This window comes from Centrocercus urophasianus, unplaced genomic scaffold (assembly GCF_019232065.1).
Source record: "Centrocercus urophasianus isolate 14NV4802_14NV808 unplaced genomic scaffold, USGS_Curo_1.0 seq_53, whole genome shotgun sequence".
Classification (NCBI taxonomy): Eukaryota; Metazoa; Chordata; class Aves; order Galliformes; family Phasianidae; genus Centrocercus; species Centrocercus urophasianus.
Window position 1 is genome coordinate 1,098,230 of NW_024885122.1, and position 25,252 is coordinate 1,123,481.

The 25,252-nt window shown below is 50.5% G+C and overlaps 1 long non-coding RNA gene across 1 annotated transcript; it reads right to left on the reverse strand.

Moving 5' to 3' along the window:
• Window positions 1–385: 385 nt before the first annotated feature.
• On the reverse strand, window positions 386–25,181 carry LOC122169375. The gene is made up of 3 exons (XR_006171560.1): window positions 24,867–25,181; window positions 22,948–23,062; window positions 386–9,080 (listed from the first exon to the last, which is right to left on the reverse strand). It is a non-coding gene; the product is annotated as an uncharacterized LOC122169375 (long non-coding RNA).
• Window positions 25,182–25,252: the final 71 nt, after the last annotated feature.

Here is a 25,252-nt window from a genome sequence, read left to right on the forward strand (position 1 = left end):
ACAAGGCTAGGTCATGAGGAGAGACTGAGAAGATCCTATCTGTGCACAAGTTCCAAACAGAGTGGAGTTGTCCTCAACCACCTCTGGGCCCCATAGGGGACCCTGGCAAAGGCATCCAACCTCCACCTCTCGATCTCATGATTCCCCCTGGGCTGGGCAGCCTCCTTTCCTCTTCCTTCAGACAACCAACCGTGCCAGCACCCCACGGCCCCACGCTGCTGTGTGTAGCCAGGCAGCCCATGTCGGGGCCACCCATTCCCAGTGATCTGCCAGCATGGCAGGGGGCTGCCAGCACTGCCGGCAGCAGGCACACAGCTCTCACTGGGCTGGGGGGCAGCTCTGGGAGCAGCGCCCTGAGCACTGCCCTGCTCAGCGGCACCCGGCAGAGGCTGCTGCAGTTGTGGCTGCCCGCTCTGAGCGGGGTTTGCTTTGGTGAATGAACGAGGCAGCTGATGAATATTCAAAATTGGCAAAGCAGATCGCTTTCAGCTAAATTTGATCACAATATGGGATAAATTAAGCCACGGGATGAATGCATTTGAAATGAAGATTAAAAGAACGTGCTGTACAAAGTCAGGAAAGTAGGTTTAGCCAAAATCTGACAATGTACACAAACAGATGAAAATAAAGTTCCTTTCACTGAGCAAATAATGAGGTCGGAATCAGCTTCTCACCAAAGTTCCTATGGAAACGTCTTTTTTTTTTTTTTTTTTTAAATCCTTTTTAATTTAAAAATAAAGAGGGAGAGGAGAATGCCTGGGAAACAAAAGATGCTCGAAAGGTCCAAGAATAGAGGGAGGTGCTCAACATGGGTAATAACTACTGAGAAACACAGCCTGATACCTGGGAGCCTGAGGGAGAGGGAAGGCACAACAGGGTGCTGGGAAGGGCCTCGCCAGGACCCCAGGGGTTGCTCAGCACCAGCCCCCACTGCCCAGCCTGGCCCAGGAAATTCTGGTGCCCATCTCCAGCTCTTTGCAGGTCCTGGTAAGGACGCCAGCCTCCTCCAGTAGCTGGGAGAAGGGTACGGGGAGGGGAAACATTTGGGCTTGTTGCGGGGCAGTGGGCAGAACAGACTCCAAGCAGAACAAATGACAAATGGAGGTTCATGTCCCATGCCTGCCTTTCTGAAAGTTCTTGGTTATTGAAGGCCCCTAAAACAAAGCGAAGGACAGCATGAGAACTGCCTTGGCTTGGGGATCTGTGGAACTGAATGCAGAGGGATACAGGGAGCTCTCTGCTCCCCAGCAAGCAGCTTCCTCCAGGGGATGGCTTCAGCCCCCTGCAGGCCTAAGGAGAGAAGGGGAAAAGCCCTGTGGGCAGCAGCAGGCAGGAGAGGCAAAGGTCATCTGGAGCTTCCCAGGCCTAAACTTGACCTTTCCTGCCTTCACCCTTTTGTGGCCCCCTTGTCCCTACCTGGGCTACTGCAGCCCTGCTGCCTGCAGGGACCTGCAGCATGTGGTGCTGCAGCAGCCAAGTGCTCAGCTGGCCTGGGCTGTGTCCAGACTCACCCTGCTGCACACAGAGCCATTTTAAGGAGCGAAGACAGAGAAGGTTTAGGGGAGCCATGAGCAACAGCTCCAGAGCACGTCTCTATCCAGCTCAGAAGACCTAGTGCAGGACAGTGCAGCACCTGCTGCTGAAGGCCAGCAACCCCTGGGATGTATTGGGTGCAGCAGCATGGGGCAGGGACCTGGGGCCACTGGCCCCAAACCATGGTTTGGCTCCCTCCACTCAGGGCTCCAAATGGTTTGGAAACACACCGGGCCACGAGACCTCCTCTGGCAGATGACCTCCTTCTCCTGGACCACACAGTTTGCAGGAGGAGAAAGTTAAAGGGCTGTCTGTCAGGCTGACATGAAGCAGCCCCTGGCAGGTGAGAGGAAAGCATTAGCATATGGAAAACGGGGGAGGAAAGGCAGCATGTCTGGGACTGTTATGACTGAGCAGGCAGGTGAAATCAGGCAGGTTATTAATAAATCCCCTGCACACACCCCCAGCCGTACTTGTGTGATGTCTCAGAAGACAGGGCTGATCTCAGGTGCCGCGAGAGCACCTGAGCCCAATGCTGCACAGCAGAGCTGGGTGCAGAATGCTGAGCAGGAGCCCAGGCCACAGGGTTGGGTCTGGTTGGGTTGGGGGCAGCCATGGCAGAAAGGATGATGGAACGGCCCGGCCATCTGTTCTGTCTGAGGAGCTTGAGGGTGGGGGCAATGCAGTTCCATCTCTGTCCTCCCATGTGCACCCAAGAGGGTATTTATTGCGACATCGCTGCCCCTGGCTAAGAGCACTCTGTGAGTGACATCAGAAAGCCAGCAGCACTGCAGCCTGCAGGAGATCTCTGCAGAGCACTGGGAGGGACCCTGGGCCAGACCTTAGGGGGAGGGCAGAGATGGAAGGAGGCAGAGGTTCCTATATTCAGGTGAGGGTTTTGAGGAAGAGACTTTGAAATGGAGATGGACACTTGCATGCCAGTGAGAGTAAGGGCTCTGTAACACAGCCCTCAAGAAGGCGTATGGGCCACTGGATGCCACTCTAACCAAAGGAGAAAGGGCTGTGCAGATTTCCCTGTATATCTGAGCCCATAGCAAGGAGTGCTACGGTGGAGTGGTGGGGGCACACAGCACTCTCACCCCTCCTTGCCTCACTCAGAGCATCCTTAAGGATGCATCTGCAGGGTCAGGGGACAGTTGAGCTCCCAGTGCAATACAGGATGCCAACCCTGAGTGCCCTTGCTGCTCTCGGTGCCACTGTCCCAGGAGCTGGGGGCACAGTAGCACCGTGCAGTGTGCCCAGCCAGTGGTATGCTGGACAAGATTTTATGTTAGTAGCTGCAAAGCCACCCAGCAGGATTTCCTTCTGAGTTCTGACTACAGCAGCGAGCACCAAGCAGGAGCCATGTGCCAGGCTGCTTTCCCTCTCACCCTGTGAACCAAAGCTTCAGCCTGCAGTTCAGTTCCTGTGACCAACACCAGGTTATCCCAGAGGAACCCTACCAGCAGGGACCTCTCCAGAGGTCACTTCCGACCCCTGCGATTCTGTGAAAGGCTATGGATAAAAGACCATACGGACCAAAGGTCAGGCATGCTGAAGAGATTGCCACCGGGCTGCCTTCCACAGCTGCAGTGTTCCTACAATATAAAATTGTCTTCCCATGACATCTGATGAGTTGGACTGGAGAGAAACCTGTTCATGCCAAGTGCTGCTCGTACGTCACAGCGGGGGTGCAACCTGCAGGAGGGATCCTTGGTACAATCCAACTGTTACAGAAATGGGTGTGACCTGGTGCATCACTGAGAGCAGGATGGAAACCAGGTGTCCTGCTCTCTTTCGTCATATCTCAAAATGAGCAGTCGTGGATCATCTGCCATTGCAGTGTCATGCAGATGCTGCATTTTCTGCTTTTGCAGTTAATGGCAGACATTAAAACAAGTACTACATCAATTATTGCTGAATTGCAGCTCAAATTCCAAGTTCATCACTTAGCAGAACTCAAACGCCATTGGTTGGACTTGATGATCTTTAAGATCTTTTCCAACCTGAGCAACTTTATATGATTCTATGATTCAGTTGATTCCCACTCCTGGGAAATTCCCAAAGCCCCCATACTGAAATGGGAATGTGTGGCAGTGTGGGCACTGACCTGGCTGCACCAACTGCTCCTTACTGGGACCTGGCAGTGTGAATGCAAAGCAGGCTCTGGAAGATGACCAAAGCAACCTTTTGGCCAGGGGTGATGCTGCTGTCTGCAGTACCTGCCACTTGGACCATTTGCCACAGGCCACTGCACACACAGAAGGCTTCTCCTCTCTGTGTCTCTTTCCCACTCCATCTATAACGCTGTGCCCTGGGACGGAGTCCAGCATGTCACAGCTCTGTTAGGAAAAGCACAGTGGTCCTGTTGCTGTACAGCAATGCATCATTCACTGTCAGCTAGGCTTTCTGTACTTAAATCCTCCTTTCCCAAGGAATGCCACCATACCGGGTATTTTGCCTGAGGCTAACGGTTTGGAGCAATGCAGCGTTTGGTTCTGTCTGAGTGTAAGGCTGGCAGTGCCTATGGGGCCTGTGAAGCCAAAAGTGAAGTTTGGACAAGTCATGCACCCTTTCAGCTTTTGATCTCTCGTAGAAGCAAGTTTACAGACCCTGGTGGGCTTGCACAATAAAACCTCTCCTTTGCTGTAAGCTTTGATCTCTTCAGCTTCACTGAATTGATGGTTATTGACAGACTGAGGCAGTTTCTTTGACGTTGCCCATAGTGGCTGAACAGCAGCAGGCAGCAGCCAATGCCTACCACACTCTTGTTCCTATTTTCATCTGCTGCTGTGAGCTGCAGTGGGACCAGGAGTACAAGTCTCCTTTATATTCTTTTCATTCTATACCCTCGCTTGTAGAGGAATAAAAGGGTCATCTTGGGTCAGAGTTTCTACAGTCTTCAGCAACAAGCAGCTACTTCCCAAATCCATGCCCCCAAAATCAAATAGATGCTTCAGACATCAGTGTTGTTTTGGCAGAGTAATTAGAGGTCCACCACAGGTCACTTCTCAGCCTGAAATCATTCTGGTCTGGTTCCACTCTAATTCTTCTTGGCTGCCTGGCCTGGCTTAGATTTCTTCCTGCTTCCTTCTCAAGACCTCTTTAAGCACTCTGCCCAGCCTTACTAAAATGCAGTAGTACAATACAAGATTTTCATAACGCCAATCTTCTGGGAGAAGTTTAATGATATTTGATTGTATGACTGATGGTGCCTGAACTTCACAGCAGAGCTCTTCTCCAGAGTCCCTGTTGGAAGCAGTGTGGAAGAGCTTATCTCCACTGCATCTACTTCCCTCGACTTGTCGGCACCGAGAGTCAGCTGCTGTGAGCCATGTGGCGTTTTGCTTATGAGAGAGCAAACATCAATAAGCTATGGATATTTTGTGTAAATGAGTGGCCAAAATACACACCTTTGATGCACTAAACCCCAAAACCATGGGGCTTTATTTGAATGAAGATAGGCAGGTTCAGACAGCAAACAGTCTTACAAACACTCAGGACATCCGGAAGCAGCAGGGCCAAACAGGCCAATAGAACTGAACAGGACGTGGACTCAAGGGAGTTTGGCAACAGCCTCTGTGAGCGTATGCGTGAAAGAGCAAACAATTGCATCTCTATTATGGATTTACTGAGCACCTTTGGGATCTGCCTGAATAGAGTTTCCATATTTGCCTATATTTTCATTCTGTAGCCCATCCTGAAGCCAAAGGCATCAAGTTGCTTGAGTCTTTGAAAGGGGTTTAAGTCCTTAATTGAGCCACTTTATATCAACTCCATGTCAAGTACCAGAAGCTCCATCGGTAATGCTCCATAAAAATCCAAAGACTGCTCCCAAGATATTTATAATGCTTTTGGAGATTACCCCAAAATACTAATCTGAAGGCTAGATTGCTCTTTTGACTAACACCCATGGAAGGCTCTCACTTTGATGGGCTCTAAAGAGCCAAGTCTTTCTGGGCATCACTGTTTGAGATATGGTAGGTATCGTTCTGACACCTGAGAGCCAAATGGGGTCTCAGACATTGCATATTCAGGAGCTCAGAGATACTTTTTCAATGACTTTGAAGATGTAAACACCTCGTGCCAGCATTACATCAGTTGGCTAGGAGCCTGTCCAGTGATCACAACATGGACAGGAGATATTTTTTGTACAGCTCCACCCCATACAAAACATTAGAATGATCACCCTGAAACACTGTGGTTTCAAAGAGACATCTTCCAAGCCTCTTCTGTTCTTTGCAATTGACAAGACTGCAAAGTGGCAGAGAAACACCTGGCACAAGCAGGTAAAACAGGGTATGTCTCTCCGCTTTGATAACAAATACCAACTACCCAGGGCTCTGGTATGATATCAGGCTCATTATCATAGAGTCATGGAATATTCCAGGTTGGAAGGGACCCAAATCTTAATCAAGCACAACTCAGTTATTTGTACAATTCTGATTGACCAACGGATAACAACACAGTGGGGAAGGACCAAGCCAGTCATCTCCCTCCTACAGCTGAAATCACAGCCCAAGCTGTGGGAGAAACCCAAAGATCACTGTGTGAGTGATCAATACCTAATTGCAGACAGCTTTACGCACAAAGGGGCTAATAAATTAGCAGCTAATCATGGGCTTAATTCCTTAGCAGAAAGATAGAAGGATGGTTGTCATGCCCCAGTATAACTTGGGAAGCGAATAAACAAAATATCTTAATGAAGTTATAAATTCTGAATTCAGAGTTCTTGGCTATGAAAGATAAATAATGAGTGTCTTTGGGCCAAAAGGAATTATTGAGAAATGTACAAGACAAAGAATCAGCGAGACACCCCTTTGTCAAGGACAGTCATCCCTAGGACTTCTTCCTCATCTCCAAGACAGAAGCTGCTCAAAGGGTGCATCTTCCAGCCTCAGCCAGAGACAGACATAGGAATTTCAAGCTGGAGAAAGATCAATTCTTTGGATGCTTCACCCGGTGCCACTCAGAGGGCCAGGTCCATGAGGCCCATGTTACAGTAATTGCTTCTTGACTCCAGGAGGCCAAGTTCACCCCTGTAGCAGCTCTGTCCTACCTCCAGTACTGCACCCATGGGGATCCATCAGATCCACCGACCTGACAGTCAGGAGCAGGCAGCAAATGTCTGAGCCTTACATTGCTATTCAGAGAGGTGAAAGGAGGCTTTCAGACACCACTCAATTCAAGAACACTGAGAGCTACAGGTCCACCCTGTCCTACATACAGAGGCACAACACCATCTGGTCATTGAGGATTGACAATCTGCTGCCTCTCTTCAGCAATAGCACCTCTTTTCCAGGAGATTGCTGTGAAAGGTCTGCAGGTAGAAGGCACTCAGCCAACAGCTCAGTGGAGAAGTGTGCTCAGCACCCAGGCCTGTGCTGCCTGTTCCTCTACTCTGGGGGGATCACTTCCAGCTGGACGGTGCAGAGCCCTGGAGAACACAGCAGTCCTCAGGGATGGGGCGGCAGCTTGCCCTTTCCTGGGAACACTGGGCACTCCTGTCAGAGAGCTAGATCCTGGCAGCACACAGCAGCTCCAAGAACAGTTGTCAGCAGCTTGGACAGCCCTGGGCACTTGCACAGACACAGTGCTGGCCAGGACATCAGGTCTCTCTTCCTCCGTTAACTGAAAGCGCTATGGGAGTCCTGGCATCCACCTGGACTGCAGTGAGAAAAATTCTCATCAAGACAGGGTTCTGCTGCTCAGTGTTTGCTTCTGGGAGGCTTTGCCTTCGACTCATTTCCCCTTGAGATAGCAAGCCTGTTATTTTCAATCTCTTCATGCTTGTGGGGAGAGCAGATGACTTTCAGGCTTGGACTGCTCCCAGGGAAGTTCATTTGCACACTTTACCTTGGCTCATGCGGGCTGAAGCACTGACAGTTTGGACCACAGAGGACAAAGTCTAGCAGCAACAACAGGGGCAAGAAGGCACAATAAGGAGCACTCAGGACAACCTAACACTGCTGAGCCCTCCCAGACAGCACCTTTGTGTCCCACTCTAATGCTGTTCGCAAACACTACAATGCCCACCTAACTCTCGTCACATTTCTTAGTCTGCAAAGCATCAGCTCTGAAAGCTACTGGACTGCTGGCATGCCAGTTCCTCTGCCGAGATGCACCATGGACAAATAGAGCTGTAGCTAATAGTGGCAGTGCCAGGAGGGGCAAGCAGGAACATGGTGAGCAAGAGCAGTGTTTTCTGCTTGCAAAGAAAGCAACCTTCCTCCCATAGTAGAGGGCACTACTGGGGCAGGAACAACTACAAACACATCAGCACAACTCCCTCTGCTCTGGAGACCCACAAACAGGACTGTGCATTTGTACTGCATGGCACAAAACTGTCAATATGTCTCATAGAAACGGTGTAGAGGACACACGATGGAAAGAAACCCACTCTGGAACAGCAGCAGCACAACTGAATGCCAGCCCCAGCCCCCCAGCCCAGTGCCTCTCTGGGTGGATGCTGTGGTAGTGCTGGAGGTGGGCACCCCATCACCGCCAACTTGCACCCTTGCTGCTGCCTGTGTACCACTGCTGGTGTTGCATCCCCATGGGGCATTCAGCACCTGCAGACAGCGCCTCCTCAAAGCTGCTGTTAGTGAGCATCAGGGCACAGCTGCACAGGGCTGTGACTGCAGGAAGAGAAGCATGACCTTGTCCTATATTTTAAAGGCCACTTTTCATCTACAGAATCAGCCAAATGAGGGCAGCAGCAGGGAGGAGGAGAGATGAGCAATGCAATGCAGCCGCTGGGCAGAGGCAATGCCTTCCAGATCAGCAGTGCCTTCCTCTCCGTGGTGAGAAAGGGAATGCCTGGCTGGCCTTCTCTGTGCTCTCTTCCTCACTGCCCTGCTCTATGACAGTGAGGGCATTCGTGGGGAACTGGAGTTGTGGGGCGGGGAGAAGGGCAGCAGGGTGGTGCCCAAAGAGGCAGAGAGGAGAGGGAGCCTTTGGGCACAGCCACGTAACTCTGAGTCAAGGCTTCTGAGGATCTGAGCTTGGTCTTGTTGCAGCTGCCAGCATCCCAGTGGCTCCCTCAGTCCTGCCCCAGTCTGCCAGCCCTGCATGGCGTCTCCAACACTGAGGGAGCTCCAGAAGTCACCAGGCACCCAGTGTGGGAGCTGCAACCTGAATGTCCCATTAATGCTCTGTTCTGGATGGCATGCAATAGTCTTCATTTTTGCCCTGAAAGATTAAGCACCACTGTTAGATCACCAGGTTAGGCCGTTCAGTCCAAGTGCGCCCACCTTGGCTTTGAACTTCAGGAAGCAAATGAAGAAATTCAAGTCCATGCTTCGCAAAGGAAACACAAAACAGACTGAAACCTGTAGGCACTTTTCCACACACCTCCAGGGACGTTGCCTGCCTCTGCAAGAAGCCCGAGCCACTGGGAAGGCCAGGCTTTGGCCGTGGACAGACAGAGACTGGAGAGGAGCATATTGGCTGTAGATCCATAGCTGCAGAGCTGGGGTAGGAGAGCTTCTCCAGGAACCTGATGGCCCTCAGCCTTGTTCCACGGTTGTGAGAATTCACTCCAGGCTCTGGAATTAAAGATATTCTTAAGCATTTTCCTGCTTCAGAGCTCTAACGACAGTGCATCATTTGGCTGGCAGAAGCTGAGAGCTTGTTCTCCCCCCCCTCACCAGTCACCAAGGAAGAGAAAGGAAGGCTGCACTATGAATTGATGTTCTCTGTTCACCCTCCCATTTTCTAAGAGGAAAAACTGCTCAGATGCAGACACTCCAGCCCCAAAACTAGGCTTGCTCAGATTTACACAGGTGTACAATCAATGAATGTACAGATGCCATAGTTACAAGATGTACCAGAGAGCTTGGCTATGCAGCTATTACACCACAGTAGAAAAGATAGGATGCTTGCTCATATCCTGGGCTCACTTACAAAACTCCAGTGGAGTGGACCTCCAGAAGAGATCCCTCCCCACTGGTAATCAGCTCTTAAATGGGTCTGGGAGAGGTGCAGCCAGGCTCCATCCCTTCAGGCAGGACAGGAGAATTGCCTTCACCTGTGCTCCCAGGGCTGACGCATTGCTCGCCTCAGGTGATCAATCTGAGGTTCAGGCCGTGATTCAGCAGTTCCCATACACACAGTTCAAGAGTTTCTGGGGGAAAAAAGGCTATGCTGTCTGCTTAGATGGAAGAACATGGGAGGTCAGAGCAGGAGTGCTGAGGGACCACAGCTTCTTCACTTTTAATCCTAACAGAGGCAAGCGCTGCCATGAGCACAGGGACCTGCTAGCACCTGGCTTTGTGTCCTGCAGACCTCTCTGTGAGCCCTTCCAGCTCTTTGTATGTAGACACAAGAATATGCTGCAAGAGGTGTTTGAGCCTTATCCCTAGCTGGCCACTCTCCTCTGGGGTGTGAAGGCTGGTGGAAAAGTGGATATTGCATTATCGTTTCCCCAGTTCCTGTTTCCTTCCACACTGCCACCCTCAGCTAAATTCTGATAGTGCCACAACTTGAGAAGCCTTCGCCAGGTGCCCTTGTCACTGGGGATGGAGGAGTCAGAACTGGGTGATGGCGCTCGGCAGGGGGAGGATGAAACAATGAGGTGACACATGAGGCTACAGCAGGTCCACAGATCAGGCTCCAGAGATGCTCTCCAAGAAGCTTTTGTCTCTAGAAGCCGCCCAAATTAGAAGCAATTTCCAAAAGGATATTGTCCCCTCAGAGCCATAACCACCAGGGTCAGGCTTGGGCTCCACTTCCATTGGGATGGATGTATGGCAGCAATTCATGAAGCAAGGGCCTGAACATAGCTGAAAGTGGGAATGGAGGTTTGTCGCATAAGGTATCGGCTCACTCCTAATGCCACTGCCTGCACCAATTCGTACGTGCTATCTACCAGCCAAACAAATTCCATTTGAATGGCAGCTACAAAGTGATAGACAGCTGTCAAATGGCACTGGGTGGGAGAGAGGCATGAGGATAAGTGAGGCCCGAGATGGTAAAATTAAATAAAAAGAGAGAGAAAAGAAACTTTGCTACAAAGCGAAATCTTCTCCGTGTTTGGAAGGAGAGGAAGGGCGAGGAGTCCCGAGGGCTGTGCTGATCCTCAGAGATACAGGACAAGACCAGCTCCTCAATGGCCCCACAGAGCAGCATGGAGCTTTTAAAAGCTGTCTTTCTTTCCTCATTCCTGCCCTCTGAGTGAGAGGCTGAGAACCAGAGTGAGTGGCAGCATGGGGCAGAGGAAGAAAAGCCCTACTGCTGCCACTGGAAGAATGAGACATCTATGTAGCTGCAAAGGCAGTTTTGTTGCTAATTGTTTTTACAAGGGGTTAGGCTAGGTTGAACATTAATATTAAAGTCTCAGTAAATTATGCATATTATGCATTTGCATGAGGCATTCCCCAGTGATGCTTCGTGCAGCTCCCTGCATCATTAGCCAGCTTTCCCCTCAGCACACCAGTCCCTGCAGCAGCCTGCTCACAGAATTGGTGGCTGCATGTCCAATTAAGAAAACAAAATCAGAAGCAAAAATTAGAAAAGCCTGGGGAGTTGATCCCTTTCTGCCAACAGAATGCAGATTCCAGATGAGGGGCAGAAAAACAAACATCACCACCTTCCAGCAAAGGTGACACTGTAGCCCAAAGGCAGAATCCCTCTGACAGGTGGAGGGGAAAGGAAAAGGCCATCTTCTGCCCAGCCATCCTCCTCCTCAGGACAGGCAGATCCTCAGCCCTAACCCAAGTACATCTTCTCCATTGCAGACTACACCTACTTTTCCTTACTTCCTTCCCACATCTCCTTCTCTCCCAGTCTTCTCACTGGATGCTTGGCTCCTTGTATTCTGCTCCCGTCTCTTGTTACTGCTTGTATGAGCCAAAACTGTATCATCGTATCATTATCAAGCTATGCACCTGATTTTCTGGTACACTATGTCCTCACTGGAAGGCAGCTCCTTGCAGCTTAGTGCTGCGTTCAGTACAAGCCAGGCAAATTCTGTTGTGATGAGTAAAGCAGCACTAACTTTTACCTGTCATCTGCCATGTGCTTCCATACCCTGCCCATCATCCCATGCATGACCCCCAAGCAGCTGCTTTGAGCCCCAGCCCCTGCAGCTGGGTGCAATCTCCAGGCCTGTGTGTCTGTGATAAGACACTGCTGAAGATGCTGTGCCTAGTTTGCCTGGCTGTGTTGAGGAGTTCACCAGCTGCTCCTTCCCCTTCCAGTCATGGCTGTGATCGCTCCATGGCTGTGGCAGGAGCTTGGCTTGTTGTGCCTTCACTGCGATAGAGAGCCCATCGGCTGCTGTCTGGAGCTCCCCCAGCAGTTGCACGTTTTTATATGAGTAGAAGAAACAGCAGAGGCTTCCAGATGCTTTACAGAGAAGGAGATTCTCTGAAGGCTACCACGATGTAATTAAGTACGAGAAAATGAAGAGAGGACAGAACCGTGCGGAAGTGACAAATCTAGAAGAACCTTCTAGTTTAGTTCAAGGCAAACAAACCAGGTTCAAGAAACAGCCCTCCTTTTCTGCCAGCTCCCATGAGCACAGCTAGTAGTTTGGGAAAACTGCACAACCTCCACTCTTCCAGAGCCCTATTCCCTTTCCTGATCAACCAGATTTAGGTCATTTTCTGAGCCAAAGGTTGCAGATACATTATTTTTATCCCACTGCGTTTCAAATCTCTTTTCATACTTCTAATCTTTACAACATCCTGCGACAAATCACTCTCCAGTTAAATCAGTTGTTGGGTGGAAGAATGCTTTCAAGGTCACCAAGCACTTCCAGCAGCTCTGTCTGCCCCAGATCCATCTCTTCCTCCATGCCTTTCTGGTTCCTCAGACCTGGTGCTACCTGGGACTCAGACACACCTCACCAGCCACGGTGAGCCCTGTCAATGTCTTGTCACTGCAGAGAAGATGCATGGTCAGTAACACCCACTGAGGGCCCTGGGATCATAAGGAGGTTCTGTCTGAGTGGGAGACAGATGGACAGTGCAGAGACAGGGAGCACTGGCAAGGCCATATGAACTGCGCTGGACAGTGTGTAGCCAGCTGAAGTCACAGGAGCTACTGGAGGCAGCTGAGGATTAGAGACACCCATAACTAAAATCCTCCAAAGAGGATCCTGCTGAGAATGGCTGTGCCAGTTGCCCAGCCTGGCACAGAGATGAGAGGGGGAGGAGAGCCTTAGTCCTGCCCCATGGTGGAAGGAGGTGTTGTGCCCCAGCAGGAGGCTCCAACTGTCTGACCATGGTCAGTAGAAGGGAAAGGATCAGTCGATGCATGAAGGCCACCTGTGCGTGGTGTGGGTGGAAAAGTGCAGCTATTTCTTCCCTGGGAGATTATACTCTCTGCAAAAACCCTTCTTACTTCTTTCTTTTTATAGAGCACAGCAATTAGGCACTCCTCAACACTTTTGCACCTGGGGCTACCACACATAGGAAGGGCACATTTGTTGTTTCCCACTGTGCCAGTCAGGAGAGCCTGACTGCTAAAACCACACAGAGCCATGGCTGAGAGCTTCTCCTACGCTGGGAGTCAAAGTTTCCACAGAGGTGCTTGGGCACCATGCCTGCCTGGACTGAGGGGTGAGGTGGACATGAAGCCTTGAGCACCCAGCCTCAGCCCTCAGCCTCAGCCTGCTCCTACCTGCACGGCAGTGCCACGCGGGGCTGTGTGTGTGTGGGTACACTCACCACACTGTGCCGCGTTCCTTAGCACTACCAGCCATCCAGAGGACAGACAGCTTTGCTGCATGGATACACGCTGCCTTGGCTGGGGCATGCAGCTGTAAAGAAGCAGGAGAAGCCGAGCACAGAGATGAAGTGGGAAGGTAGCTGCCAACTCAGACGGACACTTCCCACAGAATGCTAGCCCCTGCCCAGCCCCTGCACCATGCCAGGGCACTGACAGAAGAGAGCAGTCAGTGGGAGGTAACCTGCCCTGTGCTGCTGACAGGATGATCTCCCTTGGAGCAGAACACAGCAGCTGGGGAAGGGCAGATGGGTGCTCTAGAGTCTTACTCATGAGCCAGGGTAAGGGTTATAGCACAGCACTGTACTGAACATCATCTGATGTGGCCAACAGCATGAGGCTTACAGCACATTCTATCACCTCCATGCTCCTCTTTCATTAACATGCTTGTCAGGTGCAGTGGCAGTACTTAGATGTGAAAGCATCTACCAGAGCAGTGCAGGGACAGTATGTTCAGCTCAGCATCACCTCCTCGCCTGACCACACTGGCTACCACAGCCCCTTCCTCCAAGCATGTAACTCTCACTTTGAAGCTGTCAACTTCCGTGATGCCATACAATCTCTCAAGGCCCCTCTCAGTGCCAGGCAAAGGCAGAAATTCTTCAAGAAAGCAATATAAAAAACCCTGATATGTGCAGCCAGATGTTTTGCTGGAATTGCTACTGAAGGCAAGAACATTCTTTGCATTCCTCTGCAAGACACTGCTCTGGAGTCTGTCACTGCAACTTGAACCTCCGCTCTCATCCAGGCTTGGGATAGAGGACTCCCTTTGGCTGTTAAGGACACAGGAAGTACAAAGACTTTTCCAAAGCCAGAGCTGTTGCAGTCTCTGCCAGTGGGATGCACAAAGCCATACACAAACCTGCCCTCGTCAGCCTGTGCCACATCAGTCAGAGGGACACTGAGAACCTCAGTCTTACCATGGGGAGCTGCTATACCACATGCCAGCAGATGCGCCAGTCTGAAGATGCTTGGTAGCATTTTTATCTCTGCATGGCAACATCAATTTAGGCCTGTTCATCTGGTGCTAAGGTTTAGAGATGCAGCAAAGCTGTTATCACAGTCTGATCTGTCATGCCTACAGTGCCAGAGCTTTTTCCTAAGCTGCAGCCTCCCAGCCCCAGGCAGGATAGGGGTAACATTCTGCATACACACAGCACCTAGCACAGCAACGGCCTGGGGGAGGCACAGTCCAGAGACACTTATAACCTGAGGAAAAACACACAGCTTGGAGGAAAAAGCCATAAAACATAGCCAGCTTTCTTCTTCTCACTGAGACACTAGGTCCAGGACAAGTGAAAGGAATTTACATAGAAATGGCCATGTCTTTCTGCAGCTAGGGTACAAACAACCTGAAAAGGCTCCAAGAAGACAGAGATATCTGGTGACATCCACACACACTGCTCCTCCCACCCACTTCATCCCAATTGCCAGCCCTGTAGCTGCTGCATCTGAGGGTTGCTGGTTTCAACAGGCTTCATCAAGAGAAGTGAAATCCCAGAGACTATGCAAACTCAGCCAGCTGGGGTCTGGCAATATGGGACCCCTGCACAGAGGGCCGAGGGAGCAGTGCTCTAGCAGCAAGCCATGGGCAGTGTGTGTGGGACATATGGTGCGTGTGCACAGAGCAGCTGGGTTCTGCTGTCAGTGCTAATGAGATGTGTGCCCTTCTGAGCCTGACCTTTCTGCGAGCAGCTTGTCATTTGCCTGCGAGAAAATAAATGCCCAGAGAGAAAAATCTGTGGGAGAAAGAACATGCAGAGAGAAGAAACAAGCTGGGGGTCACTGGCTCCCATCCTCGGACAGAACAGATCCTCACTCCAAGGTCAGAACGAATTGGAGAAAGGTCGGACCCTCCTGCCTCCAGCTGCAGCGAGCTGGTCTGATCTCCTCCAGGCTGCCTGCTGCAGCCAAACCACTGCACACCATGAGATGCTGACAGGGCACAGCACCGCACCCCGCTGCCTGTGCAGGCACAGCCTCAGCAAGACCCTGCCACAGGTAGGGACGTGTTCCCTTCCCAGGCCAGGTGCACGGGGCACTGGAACGTGGCTGCAGTTACATATCTGATCCCGACACTGACCAAAGCCCTGTTTCCCAGACTTATTGGGGCCTTCCTATGATTGCATCCTAAACTCCTGAGGACAGACAGCCCTGTGGTGCCCACCACCCCTTCTGCCTGGAGGGGAGGCTCAATGGGGATGTTTCAAGAACGCTGGGTCTGCTCACATCTGTCACTCTGTCGCTGCAAGTCAAGACCATGCCACCACGTATCCTCAGGAGAGCGCAGCTCTGACTGTAGACAAATGCTTGGACTGCTTCAAAACATTGTCCAGCTACAGCTGTGAACACAGACCGTCCAGGCAGGCGGTCACATGCACTGCACTCGTGCCAGCTCAGGGACCTGCGCCTGGCCTGTAACAGGAGCAGTCTCCCCAGGCCCACAGCCTTCAGCCACACAGTGGTGGCTGCCAGCTTCCTCCCAGCTCCACCAGGCCTCAGTGTGCTGGTTGCTGCCTTGCCCAGTGCCAGGCTTCAGAGGCAGAAGGATAAACTTGTGCTTTTAGCCTCTTTTCTTCCATTGCAGGAGTAGAGCGCTTGCTTCCCCTTGGCAGGGCTTTGCGGAGTGGCACTGTTCACTGGCTTTGCTGTGAGGGGGACAAGGCCAAGGACAGAATCCAGCTCATTCAGTAGCCTATGATGCCCCACTAAAATATGACAGCTGTCCTCAATAAGCATTATGGCAAGGGAGCACAGCCAGCAAGCATCTTCACCTGTCTCTGCTGCAAGAGTACAGAAAACTTGACAGATGTTTTTCAAGCAGGATCAGAAGGAAAGCAGAACCCTTCCAGGAAAGGTCACCTCTGCAACAAGCTCCTCCTCTGGTCCTTCACATTAGGTCCCCTTGCTTACAAGGACACAGGGCGAAAGATTATTTCCCGAAGCCTCCATTACCAATGTGCTAGCACATGGCAGCTGCAGGGGAGCCACTGTGCAGAGAACAAGCCTGGGGCAGCACTACTGGCACTGAAGAGGTCTTTGCCACTCAGAAAAGGGGTGATTCAGCTGGCAGAAGGACACATGGAAGTACTGTTCAGCACCCATGGGCAGCTCTCAACTTCGCTGCATGGCTTTCTCATTCCCCTTTTGCGAAGGATGAGGAGAAAATACAATGAAAAAATTCATGGGTTAAGACAAGAACAGGGAGATCACTCAGCAGTTACCATCAAAGGCAAAAAAACTCAACAATAAGGGTGAATAATATAATTTACTGCCTACTGATAATAGACTAAATCAGTGAGAACTAAAAGCAAAATAAAACCACCTTCCTCCCATCTGCCCTCTTCTAACTCCTCCTGAAGGGAATGGGAGTTGCAGTCAGTCCAGAACACTCCATCATCTGTTGCTCTTTTATCCTCAGCGTCTTCCCCTGCTCCAGCTGTTTCCCTCCCATGGATGCTGCCCTTCCTGAACTGATCCCACTTGGGCTTCCCATGGGCTGCAGCTCTCCAAGCATTGCTCTGCTGTGGCTCCATACCATGGGGCCCATCCTTTAGGCACTGCTCCAGCTCCCCCAGACCCTCTGCTCCCTCTAGCTCTTCCCCACGGGCTGCAGCTCCATCCCAGGCCCTGCGGGGCTCCATGGGCTGCACCTTCTTCAGTCCACATCCACTGCTGCACCGCAGGTTCCCCCACGGCTGCAAGTGGAGATCTGCTCTGTGCGGTGCCGTGGGCAGCAGGGGGATGGCCTGCTCCACCGTGGGCCTCTCCTGGGCTGCAGGGAGCTGCCGCTCTGTGCCCGGGGCACCTGACCTCCTTCTGCACTGACCTTGGTGGCCGTAGGGCTGCTTCCCTCTCATGTCTCACTCCTCTCTCCCAGCAGCATTTTTTTCCCTTCTCACATCTGCTCTCACAGGGGCACTCGGCACCACTCATGGCTCAGGTCTGGCCAGCAGCAGGTTCCTTTTGGAGCTGTCAGGAGCTGGTTCTGATCTGACATAAGGCAGCTGCTGGACTTTTCTCACAGAGTCCACCCCTGCAGCCCCCTGCTACCAAAACCTTGCCATATAAACCCTGAGCAGCCTCCTGTTTCGCTGCTAACAGAAGGTGTTCACTCTACGGAAGACTGCATACATCAGGGCAAACAGACTTCAGCCTGCAAGACAGATGGGGTTTTCTTGCTTTTACATCCATCTCCACTGCAGTAGTCAAGGAAGGAGTCAGAACGTTTGACTTCAAACTGCTAGAAATACAGAGCTGCTTGGTGCTGCACCTCGGACAGGTTGCTCTCTAGGTATATGCTATTATGCAACTAGGTAGCTCATCAAGCTGCAGCGGCTGGTAGAAGGCCCAAAAGTCATTTTCTCACCAGTATATTTCCAATTGATGTAAAGTAGTAACTGCCAGATTCCAATCAGGTCCTTTACTGCATAACTAGGACCTGCCACAGACACCCACGTCCCCAGCTATGCTCAAGCCACAGAACCCAATCCTCCCCCTTGTCCTAGCCTGGCTGCACTGCACCAAGGGAAGTGCTGCTGGAAGGATATTGCTTGCAGCCCCAGCTCTGCTCCCAGGGGCTGCTTGGAGGGCCACGCTACTCTCCTCCACAGCTGCCAGCCAGAAAGCAGTACAGCCCAGGGCCACCAACAGCCACGGGCTTGTGTTGCTCATGCCAGGGAGCTGTGGCCCAGCTGATTAGCAGGGAGGAAGAAATGCAGCGATGGGGACAGAGCTCTGCTTCATCCTGGCCCCATGTCCCCAGCCCTGCAGCTCTTTCAGAGTTTGTTGTTCTTCCACATCACAACAGACACAACCAGTCTCACTTCCCGCAGACTGAATGGTCAGCCGCCCATCGTGCTCACAGAACACCTCATCTCAATCAAACACCTCCCCAAACTATGTTCTTAGTCTCTTCCTGGCAAATCCGAGCATTCACATTTTCATATCCTAAATCCCACTATTGACTCATCTCCTGGAGACACAGATGGACATCCATGCAGGGGAAGGTCTTCAGAGCAAAACACTGTTCTCCTCCTTAAATGTGCAGAGGTTCAGCTAACACAGAGCTCTCATGGAGGTCCTACCATGCACCTTCTTGGACCCATCAGGACTGATGCTGTGCATGGGATCCAAAGACAGGAGAGGAGGGAGGGGGATATTTCCAAGCGCTGTCTCCACTGAGGCCATGGCTTCTGCAGCCCTCAGCCCTATGCGCCTCAGCCCGACCCATAGCCTCCTCAACCTCTGCAGACCTGCTTCACACCTTCGAGGAGCTATGTTTTGCCAGATCTGAGAAGCATCCTAGTCATCGGTGAAGAAGCCCAGGCAGAGCCTCTGCTCCTACCTTGTATCACACTGGTTCTGCAAAGCAGAACTGTTCTGCCACAGGCTTCATCCTTGTGAAAGCAGTACCACCAGCCTGAGCATCTTACTGTCTCATCTGAAGTCCACTTGTACAGATGAACCAGTGAGTTCGGGAAAGACTGTGACAGTCGGGAAAGACTTGTAAAGCCTGGCAAGTCGGGACCTAGAGGAATGCAAGCCCACTGGGCAGAGAAGTCACATGGATTTGCTTAGATGCCATTCCTATACTTGAGGCCAACGTAAAAAAAAAAACAACAACAACAAAAAGAAGTCACAGAAGAGATGCAAGTGATGGTCCTAAGTCAGAACAGAGAGCATTTTCCAAATAGAGTAGCCTAGTCAGTGCTGACAAAACTAGTACTGGGCAATCAGAGCAAAGCAGTACTTTTGCATGTCAGCTATAGGAGAGCAAATGCCCGGAGCACCAATCTCCCATATCTCCTACTCAGTGATTTGTCCTGTTTCCATTCCTCTGTGAAAGAGACCAGGTCAGAGGGGCAGGAAAGGCATGCAGAACTCTCCTCCTTCATGTTTTTCCAGCAAGTCAGCAGAACTGAGAGAGGCAAGGATAAGAAGCAGAGGGAAAAAGAAATGGAGTGGAGGAAAAACAGCTTTGTGCACAAACATGATATAGGTGAAGAAGAGTGGTCAGGCAGCAGCTGAGCAGGAGATTCTGTTCCTCAGCTCCACTAACTACAGAGCAGGCATAAAGATGCTGCTGCTTTATGTGCATGGACCAAAGAAGTCAAAGCTCACAGGTCACTTCCCAGACACAGCCTGTGCTTGGATGCAGTAACCCTCTGCTCACATGTTAGATAGAATGATTTCACTTGCTTGGAAATGGTGCTTTCATTACTGTGACATCCTGAGAGCATTTGAGGCCTCAGCTGCCCTTGCCCTTTATTCTGCTGAATATTTCACACCTGCTTTGTGCTGGTGCTTAACAGCACCCTCAGTGCACATTCAGAGAACAGAAGGCTGGCTGCAGATGCTGGGCTCTTGCAGACCACGGGCCTTGCACGGTGGCACATCAGAACCAGCTCAGAGTTGCTTTTACTGAGCATGAGAGGAACATGGGGAAAAAAAAAAATTATTACTGGCAGAAGACAAAAGCTGCAGCTTTGGTACTGAAGTACAGAGGTGACAGATAGAATCAGTCATGTTAGAACTGGACTACGACTCCTGACATGGCAGGAAAATCTGGACGTTCTTTTGAAGCATGGATGAGTGCTTTGATATTGAAGGAGCAAAGGAAGAGGGAGAAAATGTAAATTAAAGATACATTTTCTTCGCAAGTACAAAAAAAAATCCTTGCAGGGAACAGTGAATATCAAGGAAGGTGGAGTATCTTGCTAATGCAGAGAGCTCCTGACCTCACAGAGAAGAAACGGGTCTTCTGAGGAATAAAGTGTATGAGAGCCCCCAAAGGAACATTAGACCAAACTGGTTACTGGCCTTATTAAGAAACTGAGTCCATTAAATAAACACACTTAGCGTGGACTTCCAGTAATGCATACATGCACAGCCCTCCCCAGTGACCTCCTCCTAATGAAATAAAGCCACAAGAGGCCCCAAGTGGTCACACACCACAGCTGGGTGGTTGTTTAACAGGTCCTTGCTGGATTGCAGACAGAAGGTCTCTCACAAAGTTTGGGAGCCTCTCAGCAATGATCAGCAGAATCTCAAGCGGCTCAAGGCTGTGCTCAGCACAACTGGAAGGATTCCCAGCCCTGGTGATGAGACGGCCACCAGCCCACCCCAGCTTTGCACAGGCCAACAGGCAGTGATGGGCAGCAAGATCTGGATCGTCCCTGTCCCCTCGCACAGCTCTGGGTTCAGATCACATGCCAGCCAAGCTCCTGCAAGGTCAGTGAGGCTGCAAGGTGAGCTCTGCCTCCTACTGAGTGCTGAGCAGGATGCTTTCATCACCAGATGGGAACCACACCATTTCCACACACATGTGGATTTAGTCTGGTGGCAAAATCATTCAGCTCAAGAAATAAAAGGCATTTGCTCGTAAAGTAGTCACATTATCTGGAGATATTCTACCTGGCCCAAAAGCAATGTGTCACAGTGATCCTAACTCATTTTCTCACCAGAGATGATGCCTGGCACTGTCCGCACACTCCTCCTCTCCATTTCCTTGCCACTCCCTGCCCCTCCGTGCTGCAACAGAGGGTTTTTCCAGGTGGTCCCCACAGCAGGTACCCTCGGGGGACAGCCTGGGGGGCACAGGGGATTGCATGGAACAGTAGGAGGCACTGGCTATTCATTAATGTGAACACATTGATGTAATTAGATAAAATCCCAGAGAAAACCATATTAAAGGAATCATTCTCCTTCCTGTGACTAAGAACAGTCACCTCTGCTAGGAGATGTCACGGTGCAAAGTCTGTCTTGTTGCTCTGCAGAGGCAGCGATGCTGGGCACGAGAGCAGGCAGCCCCTTCAGGACCAGCACGTGAAGGCCCCAGGGGGAGGTGAGCCTCTGCCTCCTTGGCAGGGAGCCTGGCACAAAGAAAGCTCTCTCTTAGCATCTTTGCTATGGTGAAAGGCTGGGGGAGCTGGGTTCATTCAGCCTGGTGAAGAGAAGACTCCAGGAGACCTCACTGAGGACCGAAAGCAGGCACTACTTCTGGGCTGGTCAGAAGCTGGGATGTTCAGAGGTGTGGAGTCCACACTCTGGACTCCTGGAGAACACGGACTTTAAGTACACGTGGTCTGCGACAATACTCACGGTATCCCAGCACGGCTCGGACAGAAGGGCCCCCAGCCCTGCTGGGTGCTGGCTGCTCCCCAGCTCGGGCTGCCCAGTGCCCAGCCATGGTCTCGGGCACCTGCAGGGATGGGGTACCCACAGCTCTGGGCAGCAGTGCTGGGGCTGCACCGCCTCTGGTAGAGAACTTCCATTCACATCTGAGCTAAGCCTCCTCTTTCAGTTTAAAGTCACTTTTCTTTGCCCTGTCACCTGGCTCATGTAAAAAGTTGCTCTCCCTCCCGTTCAGAAGCTTCAAGTACCAGATGATGAGCAATTTTGGCAAATAGACAGGAAACGTGCGGAGACACAGCAGGATTAGGGCAGAGTTCTAGTGACTGCTCACCAGCAGGTGGGGAAAACATGCAAGCATTAAGGCTTTGAGAATGTGAAATTTGGGAAACTTCTCAGTGCTTCAGATACACGTCCTGTTTGACCAAGGAGGCGCAGGACAAGAAAATGGCCAGACAGACCCCCAGCACAGCCATCACGATGTCTGCAAAGGGGCCTGAACTAAAAATTAGGATCACAGCATATCCTCACATTGGTTCCTTCTCACCCTCATTCCTTGCCTGCCCAAAGGTGACACCAAACAGCCAAGCCCAGCACAGCCTTCTCAACCAGCTCCTGGGGGCAGTGCGTGCAGCAGGGCAAGCCAGCAGAGCCCCACAGGCAGCAAGGCACGGCCACAGCATGGCCACACAACCCAGTACTGCAACAGCAGATAGGAGTACCTTCCCTGTGGAACTGCAAAGCACTCAGCCAGCTGAGACACACCCAACAACTCCAAAGCAGTGGCTCGGATATTCTGTGTATACGGATTTTTTCTCATATTGATTAACCCATTTAGATTTAGTTTATTTATTTGCAGTTAGGCTGCCTTGCAACTCATTTATGCTCTTAATGCAGCCTCTGCAGAATCAACGCCTCCCCTGCATTAATTACAGGCTCCAGCACAGCCGTGCTGCTTGGAGCATCCTCCCAGCTGTGCTTCAGCTCCACTCTGTGGCTTGTACAGCACTTGCCTCAGCAGGATGGCTCTGGACTACCCCCAGCATGAATGCAGGAAGCTTCACGTTCTCTGAGGAGCAGAAATAGCTATAGAGTAGGTGACCACATCATGAAGGAACAAACATTCACAGTACATCTCTTTTATAGTAACAGCGCTGCACTGTCAGCTTTGCTGGACAACAAACAGCAGGATCCAAGGGAAGTTATTTCCTTTTTCAGAGGAAGGAATCAAGATGTTCTGCTTCATCTTTGTCCGTTTTGCAGAAGCTTAGTGCTAAGGGCTCCATCCACAGCACTGGCATTATTCGTCCAGCTGACAAAGGTGCACCTTAGCAATAGCAGAAATGAATACTTCTCCAAGCAGAGGAGCCTTCTGTCAACAGACTCCTGTTAATTGCTATAAGCTTAAGCAAGTATTTCACATTTGTCACTTCTGGAATAGAAAATAAGGGTACAGCAGTAACAAACAGACTTGAGCTGAAACAAGACAGACACAGAAGGATTAGGGCTGCTGTAAGAGACCATGCAGAAAATAACAAAAATTCAACTCACCATTAAGTGGTGCAAAGCAGAAGCATGGAGCAGTCGAGCAGTGAGAACCCCTCCATGTGCCTGCATGGCATTAACACTACACGACCTCGGTGCTCTTCAAGGACTCTACGCATTGCTGTCACAGGAGTTAAAATAAATAAAGTCAATTGGATATGCAAAACTACACTCTGGATATTCACTGGCGACACAATGAAGCCATCAGCAGAAATCCCCCTGGAATCAGATGGACACAGTCCACCTGCCCTTCTGACAGTGAGAGAGAAGGAGGTGGAAATTAAACCGGAGGCTGCATGAGCTGGCAGGGAAGGATGTTCTATTTCTCTTCCCAATGAAAGGTGTGCCCTGTCACTGGGATGGAAGGACAGCTTTGTACAACCCGTTTCACATCTTCTCATTTGCCAGATCGATGAAACTCTTGCAGCTACTCTTTTCAGGGTGGTGCAGAACAACAGAGGCCATCATACAAAATATGTATCATCAAGACTCAGCTCTGGTTTGCCTAATGTTAAGAGCCAATGAAGGAATGAAAATTGAATGGTGGCTCCCAAGGTTGAATATAATCACACTGGGCTTTGCACTGTAGATGCCATCTGCAGTGCATCTCTCGGGTACCCAGTGGTCAGCTCATGCCATTGTTGATCCTTAATTGACGACCTTCACCCAGGACTGTGCAGAATCTACATTCCAACACAATTTGCATTGAAAGCACATATCAGAGGACAAGAACAATACCACTTTGCCTCACTGCAGCTGGACAACTCTCCACATATACACAAAGCCAACATACCTCATGCATCAGTGCCATTTCATAATGCACGCTGCGTTTTTGCCTGACTCTAATTCATTGCTGAATCAATGCTGCAAACACATCACCTATTACACTTCATTAGCGTGCAGTAATCTGTATTTACACACACACAAATCTCTCTTTTGCTTTCCGATTATCATACCAGATTATCCAGCTGTTTTAGCTGGAAGGAAGGGGTAGTGTTATCACAGCCATAGGTGGCCTCAGGCTATACAAAGGCAAGAAAATATGTCCACCACGACATGCTACAGCTTTCCATTTATGCCCTGCTGACTTCAACAAGAGTAACAGCCCTCATCTCCTTCCCCTCCCAGATTTATGACCATCTCCCCTTGCAAACATTCAATGTGTGCTGCTTCATGTGTGCCAACTTCCCTCTCCTTAAGCGTGCAACTGATTCACAGAGTTGAACTCCAAGCACTCAACCTCAATCTCTATTTATCTGAAAGTTCCTTGCTTCTGTTTCACATGTAGCAAACGGATGATGCCCCCAAAGGCCTACTTCTTTCCCACCTCCTTTGTGGGTCTAATTAGAGACATCTATTACAACCTCACCAAAAGCATGATGGAACAATAATTACATTTTCTGTTCTCGGTTGTTAAAACTGCGGTTTATTATGGGAATCTGGCTGCTACACCTGTTAAATCTCAAAAACAAAACCTGATGATTAACTTCCAAAGACACACTGAAAGTAACCTATCCATCCAAGAAGCAGGAGCACTGCCACGAGTCTGCAAAGCATTGACACTGTTGGGCCAAACTGGTTTTCAGCCAGGACAAGCACCAAGCACTATTCATCTTTTCACCTTCCAGACAGGATGGTCCCCAGTCTCCACACTACCTGTGCTGCTTAGTTACATCAGTAACTGGTGTTCTGCTCTAAAGCAACAGAATCAGTCATGGAGTTGGTGCAAAGAGCCAACAAATCAAACAGGCACCTTTCATCAAATCTGGGAACGCCCGCTACAATTTGTCCAAATGGCAACTGCAAAGACAGCACTCCCTGTGGATGTAGGCAAGCAAAGAGCAAGACGACAAGAGTGTAAAAGATCTCAAGGATGTTAAGGCCAAGAAAGCATGTAAAGATAAAGTTAAGAACACAACACTCACCAAACTGCAGGGACCTCTCCTAAGGGCTCATGTTCAGTACTCAGCCTGTTGAAAACGGTCAAACCAAGACACCAGAGTAAGGGAGTTTAAAGCCCTTGAAGAAAGTGAAGAAACAGCATGAAGGCAGCAACATGAGGGCTTCTGGCAGCTGATTCCTGCAGTAGGTTACTGATGATTTGGAAACACACCACCACATACTCCCCAGAACATGCTGCATTTGTGCCTGCCAGGTACTGCTCATTATGAGTTGAACTTAGATGTAACAGAAAGCACTGTGATGTTACTTTTGGGGACACTGGACATCCCAAACAGACAGGCCAGCCACACAGCACCATAAACTTCAGCTATATAATATATATATATATAAAATAACAAAATTGTACAGA